This window comes from Lycium ferocissimum, chromosome 10 (assembly GCF_029784015.1).
Source record: "Lycium ferocissimum isolate CSIRO_LF1 chromosome 10, AGI_CSIRO_Lferr_CH_V1, whole genome shotgun sequence".
Lineage (NCBI taxonomy): Eukaryota > Viridiplantae > Streptophyta > Magnoliopsida > Solanales > Solanaceae > Lycium > Lycium ferocissimum.
In genome coordinates, this window is record NC_081351.1 from 67,893,949 (window position 1) to 67,912,906 (window position 18,958).

An 18,958-nucleotide genomic window follows, 5' to 3' on the forward strand; every position below is an offset into this window, starting at 1 on the left:
GTGAGCTGGAGCGCAGCCATCTTATCCACTGAACTAGCTAGTCTCATTACATTGAGAAGACGTTGAAAAAGTTTGATTGTTTTGATGTTGCTCCAGTAAGAACTCCTTATGATCCTAGCATACACTTGAGAAAGAATAAATAATCTAGTGTTTCTCAAACTGAATATGCTAAAATAATTGGGAGAGTAATGTTTCTCATGAACTATACTCGGCCTGATATTGCTTATGTTGTTAGTAGATTGAGTAGATATACTCATAGTCCCAGTAGTGAACATTGGACTGCTCTTTGTCATTTGTTAAGGTATTTGAGAGGTACTATGGATTGGTGTTTGCGTTTTAATAAATTTCCTGTTGTTTTAGAAGGTTTTTCTGATGCAAACTGGGTAACTGACAATGATGAAGTTAGCTACACCAGTGGCTATGTGTTTACTTTGGGTGCAGGTGCTATTTCATGGAAGTCTTCCAAACAGACTTGTATAGCACGCTCTACTATGGAACCTGAGTTTATTGCTCTTGAGTTGGCAGAGCAAGAAGCTGAGTGGTTGAGAAACACAGATGTGTGGTTGTGGGAAAGAAAAGCTTCACCGATCTCTTTACATTGTGACTCACAGGAGACAATCGGGATTGCTAAGAACAGTGTATACAATGGAAAAAGGAGGCATATTCGCATCAGACATGGTGCAATTAAACAATTATTGAAACATGGTGTTATCTCCTTGGAATATGTAAAGTCCGAAAGAAATTTGGCGGATCCTCTAACCAAGGGTTTAGCAAGGAAGATGATCCTTGAAACGTCGAGGGGGATGGGCCTAAAGCCTATGAATTGAGGTAATATGGTGGATACCCGTTTGTGGTCAAATGAAGCCATATAGGCCATCAATATACACTAAATTTCCTATCCATATGGCGTGTAGTAGTGTTTATAAGGTTGAGCGTATTTGCTCTTAATGATTCCATAACTTAAGGTGGTTTATGTTGAGATAGACTTGGTGGGATCACCTACGTGAATGTAAAGGTGTGGTCGCCTTTTATGAAAGACTTAGGCCATCTTTCTAAAGCACTCATTAGACCTAAGGTGTGTGCATGACCATAAAAGCACTTTTGTGAGTATCGCGGAGTTTGCATAAAACTAAGGATATAGTATGTGTTATGGGGGTCTCAACTCATGTCCTTTTAGTTCAAGAGTACTTCACTTTTTGGATGTTTGTTGTTGCCTCATTTCACTACGTGTTAATTCAAATCGAAAGATATTGACACTTAAGTACACGTTTCTTCTTTTGCCCAAAAATTATTCTTATTCTTTAGCTTTGCATTAGTGGAGATTGTGAGGATTATGGTAGTACTTTCTTTATAGATAATGCAAAGCCAAAGTTTCCTCGTGGGTTCTTTTTTCACTCACTTATCTTTTGTCCTTCATAAATGTCAAATGCCCCTCATAGGTGGTGGAAAATCTTTCTTTCCACTTTATAATGAGAAGTCCTTTATTGGGTTGGTAAATGGGCTAGAATAAGAAAGTGGCCTCGCACACATGAAAATTGGGCTTCGTAGGCAAAATGGATCGATTCCCCTCCAACCCCCCCACCCCCACCCCCACCCCAACCCCTGCGCGACATATTTACTTTCTGATTCTGATCTTCACTCTATTGTCATCTAACTATAAAAAGAGGTTTAGAGGTTTCATGGAAATACATCTTTTCTTCTACTTAAAAGTTTGTCTTTTCTTCTAGTTTGTGCAAACTCCAAACTTCTAGCCATTAGTGTAGGTTTTTGGAAGTGTTGTGGAACCTTGGAGCGTACCGAGCTAAACGATTTTCACCGTAGTCGGTCTGAAAATCGCTTTCAAGATAGTGGCTTGCCACGACACAACAGTGATTTGATCAGTTGCTTTCTTCTTTTACTTGTTACTGATCTATATTGTTCTCAATTTTTACTCACACAATTTAATCAGTTCATCGATAAGCTTGTTTACTCACAAGTACAAGTTTAGGTAATCATGCCCCACCTCTTTGATAGTTTCAAACTTTATTTTAAACACTTCATATTAAGCTAATTTCTCTATCTTTGGTTTCCATTTAAATTAAAGGTTCGAACAGAATTATCACCACTTTCTTGAAGGAAGCCTTTATGTTTTGTGCCTAGTCTGTCTTATATTCCCTCCAAATTTTTATGACTTGTTGGTTTTATAGTAATATCTAGAGATCACTAGAATCTTGAGATGCCACAAAATCCATCATGAAAGTAGTTTTGGGTTTGTTAATTAGTTTAATTTGTAAAATTAATATTTTCTCACCAAAAGTGGATTTAAAATGCCATGATAAGGACTTCTTTCCATCTCAATTCACCAAAATTATATTAAGAACAAAGACAAAAAGGGAAAGGTACCAAATATTATACATGCCTCATGTGCTGAAAAACAGTGTGGAGATGATGGTACAACCTAGCAAGCAATGAACTCCCATACAATATTTGAGTATTCAAAGTAGGCGAAAAAAATACTCATGCTTTTTATTTTATTTATTATTAACATTCATGCTTCATTCACATCTAGTGCTAACTTTTCAGAGAATCACTCTTCTGACTAAATGGCTGGAGCTTCAAGTTTCCATTTCTATATTTAATGACCCATCATTTTTCTGAGGGAAAGGTGTTCTTTAGTAATGCTATTTTTTTTTTTTAATTTTAAAATGTTTTACTGAAAACTATTCCAAATATTTGTCAAGACCTAACTTGATCAGTAAGGTGTAGTTGCCAATAAGGCAATAACAACAGAATTTGGGGAATATTAATATCTTTTAGAATAGGTTTGTTAATCTTCCCTTATATTGGTAATTACTTACTATGTACTTATTTCATTTCTCTTAAAAAGATATTAACAATAATAGCAAAAGCATTTTGAATTTGAGTTGTGGAGAACAATGATTAATATTCTCAATAAATAACTTTCAAGGGAATAGTCTCTGATACTGATAGCTATAGTTTTGGCTTTAGATTGTCTTCCGACATCTTTTTATCTCATTATTTTTAAAATTTTAAAAAAAAATCTTTAGATAAAAACTATAATTCATATTGACTCCATTTAGCACATTCGCTTTGGTTTCCATGGATCTTGAAGCGCAAGAAGATTTTATTCGTTGGTGCTAACTAAGGGGTCTTTAAACTTTTATATGTATGTTCATAAAACTTTTGGCATGATAATTTCATTTACGTCTATTCAAGTTTACTCGATCTTTTCTATTGAAACCTTATCATGCAATTATATTATTCGCTATCAATGATACCCTCGATATCATAGTAACATTGTATCAATTTCCTCAATCCTAGTGATTAGACTATTTGATTAGACTGGTGATATCATAGTAACATTGTATCTGATAGACTATGTAATAGTATAAATATTGTAAATATTCCCTTCCTTATGTATTGTAATCGAGGTCTGTAATTTAGGCTAGTATCATTCTAATTAGGGATACCTACTTTGTATATAATAACTTTGATACATCGATACGAGGCACGGATTGATTTACTACATGGTATCGGACTAGGTTTCCTTCGACCCTAGCCGTCCACCTCTCTCTTTCTCTTTCAACCCTAACCCTAGCCGTCCCCTTCCTCCTTCCTCTTCTCCCTCCCATGGGCGACAACAAAAATTTCCATTGCTTTAACCGTCACGAATGTGAAATCCTTAATCCCAATCACTGCTAACATGGAAAGCCATTATCACGAATGGGCAACCCTATTCAAAGTCCTAGCCCGCGTTCACTCCGTACTCGAGCACATCATACCACCCAACGGCCCCATTTGAACTCCACGCGTATGTGTGACAAAGGCGGCTAACCTTCGGCTACGGAAACGCCTAGATGCGGTGGTCCTTGATGGATATACGCCACCGTCTCCCATATTCTTACCTACATTCTCGTGGCGGATGGTGTTGCAGGAACTTGGAATCCGAGTTGCTCGGCTTTTCCAAGATAACAAACACTCGCGGGCGGCGTACCTTGAAGCGAATTCACCACCGCAAAAATGGCCGACTTCGGCTCGGTTATGGCTATTACAATAGGCTCGAGTCTCTCGCGGATCGACTTGCAACGTCGGGTCGCCGGTGTCAGTCAACGTACGGTCTTGCGACTTCGTAGGCTTACCGGAGACGTATGCACACTTTGTCACCACCATTCAACGAGAAAGATGTCTTGCCTTCTTTCTGCGAAGTGTGCTCCGGACTCGAAGCTTGAAGATGCGTGCCAAGGAACGTGCCGCGATTCCAACCTGCGGCTACTCTTGTTGATAATGACACTCCTCTCCGCCCACAGCGGTCACACATAATTCCGCTAGCCGACGTGATAATAATCGTGGCGAGGTTCTAACGCGGAACAAGGGCAAAAATAACAACAACAACGCCAACCCGCGGGAAACAAGGCGCGGCGGCCCGACGGAGCGCCGGTGGTGGCCGGTGGCCGACGGGACGACCACCGGCCCGGGGGCTACTGCGGCTGCTGGCCGCCCCGGCGGTGGCCGGGCGCCGTGCCGTGCCGACGGACGGTGGCGGCGGCGACCTGCCACGTCGCGGCCGGCGGCGGCGTTCTTGGCGCGGTCCTCGGCCTCGGCGGGCACATTCCGTACACGTTCCTCCCGACTCGGGGTACACACTCAGAACGGACGTGGAGAAGCGACCGTGCATACTCTGTCCTTGCATCGACGGATGACAATTGGTACATGGACAGGGCGACTTCTCACGTGTTGCCAACTCGGGTACTCTCGCGTCTTATTTTAATTTGGCTTGATAATTCTGGAATCATTGTTGGTAATGGTAGCAATGATTCAATTCGAGGCTATGGTCATACATCCCTTCCCCACTTAATGCTCGGTTACGTCTCACTTGCAATGTCTTGCATGCTCCAAAACTCATCAAAAAACCTTGTTTCGTACGTAAATTCACTAAGGATAATAATGTTTCTGTTGAGTTTGATCCTCTTGGGTTTTAAATGAAGGATTTACCGACGGGGAGCCGCCTAATGAGATGTGAGAGCACGGGAATTGTATCCTCTCGGCTGCACGAGAATGGTCCACTCCACCATCCACCTTCCTTGCCGCATCACCTAGCTTGTGCATTCCCGCCTCGGCCGTCGGAAAAGCTATCCTTAGTTCTCTTCGTAGTAATGCCTTAATTGAATGTAATAGGGCCGTCTTATTTTTGCACCTCTTGTCCTTTGAAAACATGTTAAATTGCCATTTTCTGATTCGTTGTCGTTTCTACTATGCCGTTTGACATTATTCATAGCGATTTATGGACATCTCTGTTTTAAGTTCTAATGGGCACGCTATTATGTTTTTCTTTCTTGATGATTATAGTAATTTTCTTTGGACTTTTCCTATCTCTAACAAGTCCCAGTGTATTCTATCTTTCTATCTTTTAAGGCATTAATACGGACTCAATTCGAAAGAGACATTAAAAACATTCAATGTGACAATGGGCGGGAATTCGCAAATGGGCAATTTCAATCTTTTTGCGCCTCACGATGGTATAAATTTTCGGTTTTCTTGCCCCAATACATCCCTCGAAATGGCAAAGCGGAACGAAAAATTAAATCCGTGCAACATAGTGCGCGCTCTTCTTGTCCACTCTCCGTCCCCCCCTCTTTTTTGGCATCATGCTCTCCAAATGGCCACCTACCTCCTCGATATACTTCCCACTAAAGTCCTTAGGCATAAATCACGAACCCAAGTTCTCTGTCGACGAACCCCCTCGCATTCGTCTCGGGTTTTGGGTGTCTATGCTTTATCCTTTTCCCATCTACGACTATTCATAAGTTACAAGCAAGATCCACCCCGTGTGTTTTTTTTTGACTATCCGTTGAATCATAGAGGATATAAGTGTTGTATGATTTGTCCACCAACAAAATCATCATCTCACGGCATGTCTCTTTGTGAAACTCGATTTCCCTTCTCAAGTGCCTCCCCACCTCTGACGTCCTATGAATTCTTGGACCGTGGCATTTCCCCGTATACCTTGCATTTCTATCTCCACCCGCTCCTCCCATTGTTCCCTCGGTCCACCCCTCCACCGCTCACTTGCACACCGGTGGACACGGCCGGCTGACCCACTCCCCCGGCTTCACGCGCACGTGGGCGTCCGGCGGTCCCTCCTGTACATTGTCCCCTCCCCTTTGCCCCACCCGTGAGCCGGCGAGTCCTACCACCCCGCCGCGGTCACGCAGCAGCCCTCCCGCATGGTTACTAGAGCCAACGCGGGATTTTCAAACCCAACGACACTTTCGCTTAAATACTTCCGGCCTCTCTCCGTCTCGCCTCTCCCGGGAAATCTGTCAATGCTCTAAATGACCACAATTGGAAAGCTGCCATGGTTGATGAATATAATGCTCTAATTAATAATAAGACGTGGGGAGTTGGTTCCACGTCCCCACGATGTGAATCTTATTCGTTCTATGTGGATTTTTCGTCGCCAAAAGAATTACGATGGTTCTTTTGAGAGGCACAAAGCCCGTCTTGTACGTGATGGCGGGTCTCGACAGGTTGGAGTTGAGCACGACGAGACCTTCGGTCGGTCGTCAAGCCGGCTACTATTCGCCTTGTCTTGAGCATTGCACTTACACACTCTTGGCCCGTTCATCGGTTGGATGTCAAGAATGCTTTCTATTACACGGTAATCTTGAAGATTTGTTTATATGCGTCAGCCCTATTGGGTTTAAGGACTCACGGCATCCCGTCATGTCTGTCTCTTGAAGAAATCGTTGTACGGCCTTAGCGAAGCTCCCCGTGCATGGTTCCAACGCTTTGCGGACTATGTCTCCACCATTGGTTTTTTCACATGCTTGAGATCCGATCACTCTCTCTTTGTTGTTGTCGAGTTCGACATTGCTTACATTCTGCTATATGTTGATGATATTATTCTCACGACTTCCTCGATGCTCTCCGAAATCCATCATGTCTGCAACGAGTCTTTGGTTGCTATGAAGGATTTGGGCCCTCTCGACTATTTTACGGGTATCGGCTGTACCCGGACTTCACCACAAGCATGTTTCTCTCGAAAAAAATTATGCGGCGGACATTATAGAGCGTGCGGGCATGGTACTGTAGAAACGGTCGGACGCGGTCGACACGAAGCCAAACTTGGTGCCACGGCCGGCCCTCCTTGCGATGATCCCACCCAATATCGTAAGTTGGCGGCGCGTTACGATGCCTTACATTCACGCGACCAGACATCTCCTATGGGTTCAACAAGTATGCCTTCACATGCATGATCCTAAGGTTGCCCATGCATCTCTTAAACGCATAGTCCGATACATTCAAGGTACTATTGACTTTGGTCTCCACGTACGCCCCACCAAGTCCTCGTGCCTACTCTTGTATCTTATGCGATACGGATGAGGTGGTTGTCCGGACACTCGCCGCTCCACATGCGGATTCTTGTGTCTTCCTCGGCGATAACCTCCTCTCTGGTCATCAAACGGCGACCTACTATGTCTAAATCGAGTGCAGAGGCCGAATACCGTGGCGTTGCTAATGTAGTATACGAGTCTGTTGGCTTCGCAACCTTCTCTTGGAGCTCCGTTGTCAATTCGGTCGACTACATTAGTCTATTGTGATAATGTTAGTGCCATATACCTATCGGGTAATCCGAGTTCGGCCTGACGCCGCTAAACATATTGAGATGGACATACATTTTCGTACGTGAGAAAGTTGCCCGTGGAGAAGTTCGTGTCCTTCACGTCCCGTCCCTTTACGGATCGCGGAATATCTTCACTAAAGGTCTTCCGCGCGCGTCTTTGATGATTTCGGGGAGACCGAGTCTAAGCGTACGACAACCTCCCGCTTCGGCTTGCGGGGGTGTGATAGACTATGTAATAGTATAAATATTGTAAATATTCCCTTCCTTATGTATTGTAATCGAGTCCTGTAATTTAGGCTAGTATCATTCTAATTAGGGATACCTACTTTGTATATAATAACTTTGATACATCAATACGAGGCACGGATTGATTTACTACAAAAAGATCTTTCTTAGAGAAGGTAGTTTGATGGACTTCAAAAATCTAAAAGAAAAACTGGACCAAATAGTACATTAAAAATTATTATTTTTCACAAAAGTAGTAGGATGGGTGATCGATGAGGATGTACTGCTTGGGTAGTCTAACTTACAAGCCAAGGCAAAATATGAAGACCATGCTGTCCTTTTCTCTTTTTTTTTTTTTTTTTTTTTTTTTTTACAAAAACTAAAAAAAAAAAACTACTGTAAGTGAATACACTCTGCAAATTTGAAATGAATGACTTTCTGGTTCGAGGGACAAGTTTGTATACTACAAATACGGAAGTATATGATGTCAAGCTAAAAAAAAACAACATTTATGAATGGCTTTCTCAAATGAATGTCTTCACTTTTTCAAAAAAATTGCAACGTGAGTGTTTGAAGACTTTGTCATAAAGAAATTAAGGTTAATCTAGAAATAGTATATTTTGAAAAGAAAAAAAAAAGTAGTATTTTATCATCCCATTTGTGGTTTCATTATTTGGACCCCTTAATTTATCTAAGGAGAACAATACAATATCACATGCCACGAGAAAGAAGGAGAAGAATGTCAAGTTAATTAGTGGAAATAACTGAAACAATTAAAATCACAAGACAAGCAGTGCTGAAAATTGAATTTTCTTAAACATGTCAAAGAAAAATGATAAATTACCTTTCTCGTCCCTAATTGGGATGGAATATAATTGATACCCAACCCTTACTATTTGTTGTGACCCTGAAGTATCTGATTGCAAGTTCTAATTCAACTTAACATCAAAAGTAATAGATAATAAATCCTTATAAGAGGCAATATGTCAAACTGAATAAGGAATAATTATCCCAAAACATCTATCAAACTAACCCTCTGACAAGTAGAGGCGGGGCCAGAAATTAAAGTTTTATGGGTTCAAGATTTTAAATCTTTTAAGCTATTGGGTTCTAAATTGGAGTAATAATTTGTACATATTCAATGATTTTCTTAAGATAAATACATGATTTGGACCAAAGTTACTAAATTCGTAACTTCTACTCTTCCTCCGCCCCTGCCGACAAGAAGTCACGAGCTTCTAGAATTTGGAAAAAATTGAAATACATAGATTATGGGTATTACCAGGAATAGTATGATGTCTAAAGAGAATGTAAAAGTTGGAAGAGGTCATCGCTGGATCAATCAACAAATGTCTATCAACTGAATAGCCAAGTCCGGAACTCATCAAAAATACCGTCACCTACGTCCTCAATACTTGTCACACACGTAGCAGACCCAAATAGGCTAAGTACCACTGAAAGGGGTACCCAATAAGTCTTGTTGACTGCCCCTTAAGCGTGGAACAAGACTAGTCTGACGCTAAATAAATAATAAATATAATAAAGGTGCAATGGAGTAATTAAACAATTCATTTAGTTAACATTGAAATCTATAAGCTGAAATTGAATCATGAAATCTGAGATATGCATTGAATCCGAGTATAACTGGAAACATTTTATTCTAAATAGGTTTTACAAACCATGGCATCGGTATGTGGAGTAGATATCCTACCCTGGCCCTGGAAACACTCACACTTGAGGAGGTTGGCCACTTCTCCCAAACTAAATATGTGCATGTTAGCACCTGCAAGTGCCGGATTGTTGTCCTACCCTGGTTGTGGGGATACTCACACTCGTGGAGATTGACTATTTCTCTCATACATGAACGTGTTAATTAGCACCTGCAAGTATGAGGTAGATAGTCCTGCCTCCGGGACACCACGCCTAACGAGGTTGAATACTTTTCACATGCCGCATCTGATCACATTATCTAAATTTGAGCTGAATCTGAGAAAGACAAATTATTTCATATGCAACAAGCAATTAAATCAAATCATGCAATTTAATCAATTTCAATATTATGAGCTAACTGGTTAAACGTTTGCACCTGACTGAGTTATTTATATTGTTCATTATGAAGTGTAAAGCTAGCAGTTCAAGCACTAAAATTGCAAAGCTTATTAGATTGTACAAACATATCAGGCTTTAACTTAATTTATACTTAGGTAATCTATAAACACTTAATATGCACGTGAAACAAGGAAGTGTTGGGTTTTGATATTGGTGAATGGGAAATGATGGGATGAAAAGTGAAGGGAATGTAAAACATCCTTTTGTTTTGGTTAAAGCATTTGTCCCACATAGGAAAAAGAGAAGAAAAGAGAGGTGCATATATTACATTACACCCTCTCTAGTTGCTAAAAGGGTTGAGGGGGCAAGGACCCCTTGTGCTGTCGTCGTTGCTCGGCTTGATTGATTATCTTTTTGGACAAACTTTTCTTTAATTATTTATTTATTTAATTAATTAATTATAAACATCCAACACGGATCGACCCTGACCCGCGACTTGTGACCGACCCGGTCCTTTTTTCTCTTCCCGGATATTTTCGAATTTCCCTCCAAAAACCTGGTGACTGATCTGAATGGTTGCAAACATTCAGAATCAGTATCTCCAACTGCTATAAATTCTTATTTGTTCCAGAATTCATTACTAATTTTTCTGCGCTCGAAAACAAAATAAAACCTTTCTCTCCAAAACTCTCTTGTTTTATTCTGTGTGATACACTGCCGTTGAGTGATTCGCCGCTACCTGAATTTGGAGTACTACTATTCTGGTAAGATAATCGTTCTATCCTGGGAGGAGATATTCCATCAACCTCGAGTACTGTGAGGGGAATAATTTCCTTAAGGACACACTTTGAACTAAGTGGGCTCGATTATATTCTGAAAATATTTTTATTTTTCCAACACTGGTTCTGTTCATTTTCCAGTTTCTGTAGTTTACTGGTTTTAAGTATTTTACTGTTAAGTATTTTATACTGTGTAATCTGTTTTTACTAAGTGTTTTACAGATTGTGTTGAAACTTTATTTAAACTTATACAGATTATTTTGCGAACAATCTTAAGGAAATTATCTATAATATTATAATCTGTATTATGTTTAAGGAGATTAAAACTTGTGTAGTTTTCTACTCCATATGAATATTAGTGTTCTGACTCGAAGATATAAAAACTTTGTTGGAATACCAAAGTTCATAATTATACTGCGATTTGAAGAAATAAAATCTTCATCGTTTAAGTTTGTGATTTAATTGCTATTCTGGTTTTATTAACAAAAACAGTTTGTCGATTTGACAGTGACAAAGAAATAATGGCAATTGAGACTGGAACTCCCTCTGCGAATATTGCACCAGCGGTTACTCCTACAACCCGTACCGCTGTGCCACCGGCTGAGAAACCTGCGAAGTTCACCGGTGCCAACTTTAAAGGATGGCAGCAAAGAATGTTCTTTTGGCTTACCACCCTTGGTATGCAAAAGTTCACCGATGAGGACCCCCTCTCCCGTGCACCTGTCGCCGACATGCCCGACAACCAAAAGTTCATGGTTACCGAGGCTTGGAAACGGGCTGATTTTTTGTGCAAAGGCTACATTTCGAGTGCCTTAGAAGACGACTTGTACAACGTCTACGGTTGCAAAGAGAGACCTCAAAGAACTATGGAGTGCAATTTGAAAAGAAGTACAAAACCGAAGATGCTTGCTTGAAGAAGTTTGTGGTTGCCAAATTCCTAGACTACAAAATGGTGGATGGAAAAACCGTTGGAACCTAAGTTCAAGAGCTTCAACTTATCTTCCATGACCTTATTCTTGAAGGTATGGTAGTGAATGAAGCGTTCAAGTGGCTGCACGATGATTGAGAAGTTGCCGTCCTCTATGGAAAGATTTCAAGAATTATCTTAAGCACAAGAGAAAAGAAATGAAGTTGGAGGATCTTGTGATTCGTCTCAAGATCGAGGAAGATAAGAAAACCGAGAAGAGGTACGAAAGAGTTCACCAATTGAAGGGGCAAACGTCGTTGAAGATCTTTATAGCTCCGAAAGAACAAGAAAAGGAAGAGGCCTGGAAAGGAGAAGGATCCTAACAAGAAAAAGTTTAAGAGGTAATCGTTATAATTGTGGTAAAAACGCGGGCCATAAAGCTCCCGATCGTGCCCCCAAGAAGGACAAAGAGAAAAACAAGGGTCGGCAAACATGGTGGAAGATGTTGATGACACATGCAATCGTCCGAGTGCAACTCGGTTGGTAACCCAGAAGGGTGGTGGCTTGATTAAGGCGCCACTCGACATGCGCGCCTGCCGTTAAGGAAGCATTTGGAACCTACACTCCCGCCGGATCCGAAGAGGAGGAGCTATACATAGGAAATCTTGACCAAAGTTGAAGGATATGGAAAGGTTCCATTTGAAGATGACATCCGAAAAGGTGTTGACTCTCAACAACGTCATACACGTTCCAACAATTAGGAAGAACCTAGTTTCAACCGCACTACTCGTGAAAAATGGGTTTAAGTCTTGCGTCTTTGGTTAGTGATAAATTTGTACTTAGTAAGAATGACATGTTTGTAGGAAAGGGCTACCTCACCGAGGGCCTTTTCAAACTTAATGTAATGGTTTTTGACAATATTAATGGAAAATATGCTTCTTCTTACTTATTGAGTCAAATAATTTATGGCATGTTCGTTTAGGACATGTCAATTACAAAACCTTGCGAAAAATGATTAATCTTGAAATATTGCCTAAATTTGAGTGTAATATATCTAAATGTCAAATATGTGTTGAATCAAAGTTTGTTAAGCATTCGTATAAGTACATTCAAAAGAATTCAAATCCTTTAGACTTAATCCATTACCGACATTTGTGATATGAAGTCAATACCATCTCGCGTGGGAAAAAGTATTTCATAACTTTTGTTGACGATTGCACTCGATATTGTTATGTTTATTTGCTAAATAGTAAGGATGAAGCAATAAAAGCATTTAAGCAATATAAGAATGAAGTCGAAAATCAATTGAATAAAAAGATTAAAATGATTAGAAGTGATAGGGGAAATACGAATCTCCTTTTGCGTAAATATGTTTAGAATATGGAATCATCCATCAAACTACTGCCCCCTACACATCACAATCCAATGGAGTTGCGGAAAGGAAAAATCGAACATTGAAAGAAATGATGAATGCTTTACTAATCAGTTCCAGTTTACCGCAGAATTTGAGGGGAGGAAGCTATCCTTACAGCTAACCGAATACTCAACAGAGTACCCCACAGCAAAACACACTCTATTCCTTATGAAAAATGGAAAGGAAGAAAACCCAACTTGAAATATTTTAAAGTGTGGGGGTGTCTAGCAAAGGTACAAGTTCCTTTACCCAAAAGGGTGAAAATAGGATCAAAAATCGTGGACTGTGTTTTCATTCGATATGCAACAAACAGTAAAGCATGTAGATTTTTGGTTCATGATTCTGACAATCCCGAAATTCATAATAATACGGTAATTGAATCTGATAATGCTGAATTCTTTGAAAACATCTATCCGTATAAAATTGAATGCAAGTCGTCGAATGAAAGATTTAAACGACCACGGCAAGAACCAAAGGAGAATGCCCCTAGCGAAGAAGATCCAAGGCGTAGCAAACGTCAAAGGACATCTACTTCCTTCGGTCCAGATTTTATGACATTCCTACTTGAAAATGAGCCTCAAAATTTCAAGGCGGCTATGTCATCTCCTCGATTCAAAGATTTTGGAAAAGAGCGGTCAATAGTGAGATTCAATCAATCTTAGATAACCACACATGGGAAGTGGTTGATCTTCCTCCTGGAAACAAGCCTTTAGGTTCTAAATGGATTTTTAAAAGAAAAATGAAAGCTGATGGCACTATTGACAAATATAAGGCAAGACTTGTGGTCAAAGGTTATAGACAAAAAGAAGGTCTTGATTATTTTGACACATACTACTTTAACAAGAATAACGTCCATTCGGGTGTTAGTGGCTGCGGCATTAGTGTATGGACTTGAAATTCACCAAATGGACGTTAAAACGACTTTCTTAAATGGTGATTTGGAGGAAGAAATTTACATGGAACAACTTGAGGGTTTTGTGGTTCTGGTAAAGAAAAGAAAGTGTGCAAACTTGTAAAGTCGCTTTATGGACTTAAACAAGCACCCAAACAATGGCATGCTAAATTTGACCAAACCGTGTTTGGCAAATGGCTTTAAAATCAATGAGTGTGATAAATGTGTTTACATTAAAAACACTCCGAGGAGCCACGAAGTCATTGTTTGTTTGTATGTTGATGACATCTTTGATAATGAGCAAAGATATGGCGGATATAAATGTTACAAAGCGTCTTGGCATTGGCTAGCAAATTTGACATGAAAGACTTAGAGTTCTTTGATGTAATCCTAGGAATCGAAATTCATAGAACTCCACAAGGTATAGCATTATCACGGTCTCACTACATAGAGAAAGTACTTGACAAGTTCAAGTGCGTGATCTCGGGATTGCCGAACTCCAATTGATGTGAGTTACGCACTTCAAAAGAAGGTGAAAGTAAATCACAAGGGGACTATGCGAGAGTGTTGGGAAGTCTGATGTATATCATGAATTGTACACTACCAGATATAGCATGTGCTATTAGCAAACTGAGTCGGTTTACAAGTAATCCCAATCACACACATTGGATGGCAATGAAACGAGTTTCGGGGGGTATACGAAACATACTCGAAGACTATGCTTTGCATTATAATAAATATCTGAAGTGATTGAGGGATATAGTGATGCAAATTGGATCACCGGATCGGCGAAGTTAAATCCACGAGTGGATATGTTTTCACAATTGGGAGTGGAGCAAAGGTGTCTTGAAAATCATCCAAACAAACTTGCATCGCCTTCCGTTCCACTATGGAATCCGAATTCATAGCTTTAGACAAGGCCGATGAAGAAGGTTTTCTCGAATGGCTCGGAATTTCTTAGAAGATATTCCATTCTGGCCCAAACCTTTGGCTCCTATATGTATACATTGTGACAGTCAAGCAGCAATAGGTAGGGCAGAGAGCGTAATGTATAACGGAAAATCTCATCACATACGAAGGAGACACAATACCGTTAGACAACTCCTCTCTAGTGGCGTTATCATTGACTATGTAAAGTTAAGAGATAACGTAGCGGATCTGCTTACAAAAGGCTTATCTAGAGAGGGAGTTAGTAGATCATCAATGGGAATGGGGTTAAGGCCGAGGGCAAGTCATCATGGCGGTAACTCTACCTAGTGCAGGCGGAGATACCAAGAGCTAGGTTCAAGGAGATCAAACAAAGTTGTGGATCGACGGTTCAACATTGTCAAATAACTCAACCCATTCTCGGATGAAGACAATGTTCAGAAATAAGGATAAAACTTTATGGCTTGTTAATGAGTTAATAAAGCATTAAGGTTTTTAATAATTATCTAAATTTGGTAGTGTATGACCAGATAATGTGGCTATAGGACCACATGTTTAGAAATCACCTATGTGAGTGTTAAGTGCAAGCCGCTTTAAAGGGGAATGACAATGAAGGCCCATTCTCTATGCACTCATGAAACCAAAAGCGGTGTTCATGGTCGAAACGAACACAACCGTGAGAACCATAAACAATTGAGGGTTGATTGTGTGACTTATGTTGTCTAGGTATACAACAAAGTTCGACGGTTCAAAGATATCAAATCTACCGATTGATCGAGTATATGCGATATAAGTTCACTACGGAAAGTTCAAAAGGAAACCTACTTATCCGGATACGCAATCTTCGCTTGTATATCACACTTGTCCGCGCATTCTTTTATATTATGGCCATTCCCCATTCATGTGTGGGATTGTTGGGTTTTGATATTGGTGAATGGGAAATGATGGGATGAAAAGTGAAAGGAATGTAAAAGGTCCCTTTTGCTTTGGGGAATGTAAAAGGTCCCTTTTGCTTTGGTTAAAGCATTTGTCACATAGGAAAAGAGAAAGAAAGAGAGGTGTATATATTACATTACACCTTCTCTAGTTGCTAAAAGGGTTGAGGGGGCAAGGACCCCTCGCGCCGTCGTCGTCGCTCGCTCGGCTCGGCTTCGGCTTCGGCTTCGGCTTGATTGATTATCTTTTTGGACAAACTTTTCTTTAATTATTTATTTATTTAATTAATTAATTATAAACATCCAACACGGATCGACCCTGACCTGCGACTTGTGACCGACCCGGTCTGTTTTTCTCTTCCCGGATATTTTCGAATTTCCCTCCAAAAACACTGGTGGTGATCGATCCGAATGGTTGCAAACATTCAGAATCAGTATCTCCAACTGCTATAAATTCTTATTTGTTCCAGAATTCATTACTAATTTTTCTGCGCTCGAAAACAAAATAAAACCTTTCTCTCCAAAACTCTCTTGTTTTATTCTCGTGTGATACATCGCCGTTGAGTGGTTCGCCGCTACGAATTTGGAGCACTACTATTCGGTAAGATAATCATTTTATCACAGGAGGGATATTCCATCAACCTCGAAATGCTTCACAGGGAATAATTTCCTTAAGGACACACTTTGAACTAAGTGGGCTCGATTATATTCTGAAAATATTTTTATTTTTCCAACACTGGTTCTATTGATTTTTCGGTTTCTGTAGTTTACTGGTTTTAAGTATTTTACTGTTAAGTATTTTATACTGTGTAATCTGTTTTTACTAAGTGTTCTACAGATTGTGTTGAAACTTTATTTAAACTTATACAGATTATTTTGCGAACAGGAGTTTACCTCAAATCAACTGTCCAAGTCTTCTTAACAACCCTCGTATAGTCAACTCCACGAAATGTACATTCTACAATTTAAGTGTTTAAAATTGTTAACCCAAACTTTTCACTCAACCTAATTCCTTAATCAAATGTATTATGTAGGCATTTAGGGCTTATAGTTAAATCCATGAACTCCATCAATCTTTTATTCTATAATCGTAATACGGCCAACATATTCTACCTCTAACGATATGAGGTAACGAGATTTACTTTGAGCAAAGTTCTCACAAAATTATAAGTTTTTCCTCTCTTGAGTCTTGAAGTTGCTCCTTGGAATCATGAGATTTGCCAAGTGATTTGATGTCAGGAAGATAATTAAGTGATAGAATATATATATATATATATATATATATATATATATATATATATATATATATATCATGAGTTACTCATCTTTGATTACCTTGAAGTGCCTGTGTCAAAACCATTTCAAAAGCTCTAGGTCTGAAAATAAACTATATAGTTTTCTCTTTTCCGCTTATATTTACTACCTCCGTTTCAATTTATGTGAACCCATTTGACTGGGCACGACATTTAAGAAAGAGTGAAACTTTTGAAACTTGTGGTTCAAAATAAGTCTTGAATATTTGTGTCTGTAAATCATTTCATAAAGTGAATTTGTTTCCAAATTAGGAAAGAGGTCATTCATTTTAGCACGGACTAAAAAGGAAATAGGTTCATATAAATTGAAACAGAGGGAATATAATATTTTACCTGGATGCTATGCCCACTGCTTTGCGCTCAAACGGATCAACGCTTGGGTGACGCTGCCCACCATGAATCGGTACTTTAGCGCCTAAACAAGCTCTTTGACAGCCCCCAATAAAATGTGACAGTTTTGTAGGACTGTCAAAATGACAAACGGTTTGAAGCATTCAAAACTAGAGTTCAAGGGCTTTAATTTGATACTTTATTTCATGGCTAAACTCCTTATACATTGGGAGTTGTGACCGTTTAAATTTAATGCACTAAGGTCGTCTTCTTTCCCTAAAAATTCCAACTTGTTCCAAACTACTTCTCCGCTCTAAGCATTATATGACCTTTTGAGCATAAGATTTAGGTATAGGATGTAATGCTTGGTAAAAAAAATTCGAGATATTACACTACCAATATATGATAGTTGCATATGTCTTGCAATAAAAAATCTCTTTAATTGAATTAAAGTCAACAACAACAACAACAACATACTGTCAAATCTCAAATGCCCATGATGTGGGATCAGGAAGGGTAAAGTGTCTGTACCCCTATCTCGGAAGATAGGAGGTTGTTTAGAAAGGCACTCATTTACCAAGAGAAAACACCTTTAATTGAATTAGAGTATGCATTCAAATACATACCTAAAAATCAATTATCAAATGTAACAACTACGACAAAAAAAAAAAAATCCTCTTTCTCAAGCGATGTTGATATATGAATCTTCAAGGGACAAGAGATGACAATCTTTTTCGAGTAGTCCTTTTTAATGTGCTTTTTAAGCTATTTGGACCACTATGTTTACCGTGTATGACCGTTCCTTCCAAATAAATTTAAACACCAAATATGATTCTTGAATATTTTCACTTTATTACTTTCTTATATACCTTCTAATAATTTTGAAAAAATTCTCATTTGTACCTCTTACTTACAAAATCTAATTAAATTTGATGATCAACAAAAAATAAGTCCTCTTCTTTTCTTTTTGCTACACTTTTTAAAAAATTAATTTATAAAAAAAAAAAAAAAAAAAGGCTTGATTTTAATGCAAGTGAGACATACTTCTCCATTTCTTCAGTTTTATTTGACATTATTTTTCTTTTTAATTTGTTTAAAAGATGACGACGACTTCCAATTGAAATAATTTAATTTTAAACTTCTTATTTCACCCTTAATAGTATAATTTATAGCCATAAAAATGTTTATGACTTACTTAAGATCGCAAGTTTCAAAAAAAAATCTTTTTTAAACCCTGTCATTGTCAAACCGATTCAAATAAATTGAAATGCAGGGAAAAATTGTTAAATGAGAAAAATGGCCAAAATTTGTTGCAAAACATCATCATGACATAAGTAGAAGTCACAACTCAAATGCGATTGTTTTAGATAGTTAAAGGTCCTCGGATGCTACTTTCTCTTCTTATCCAACAAGTCAGTGTCCAATTTTTGAGTTTTGATGACTATTATTTCAACTAATTCGGATTCATGCTAAATAAGTTCTTTAAAGAGAAAACGCTCCTAATAAGAAATTTCTCTATTTTCATGATTCGAATCCAAGGTCAGATTAAGAATAGAAGTATCG

At 39.0% G+C, this 18,958-nt stretch overlaps 1 long non-coding RNA gene across 2 annotated transcripts; it reads right to left on the reverse strand.

The window, feature by feature from the left end:
• Nucleotides 1-9,414: 9,414 nt before the first annotated feature.
• Nucleotides 9,415-17,798, reverse strand: LOC132032567 (uncharacterized). 2 transcript variants are annotated; one of them, XR_009408521.1, is made up of 3 exons: nt 17,399-17,798; nt 16,647-16,710; nt 9,415-9,805 (listed from the first exon to the last, which is right to left on the reverse strand). It is a non-coding gene; the product is annotated as an uncharacterized LOC132032567 (long non-coding RNA). The 2 variants fall into 2 exon arrangements; XR_009408522.1 differs by having other exon boundaries at nt 9,415-9,835.
• Between the last annotated feature and the right edge of the window lie 1,160 nt (nt 17,799-18,958).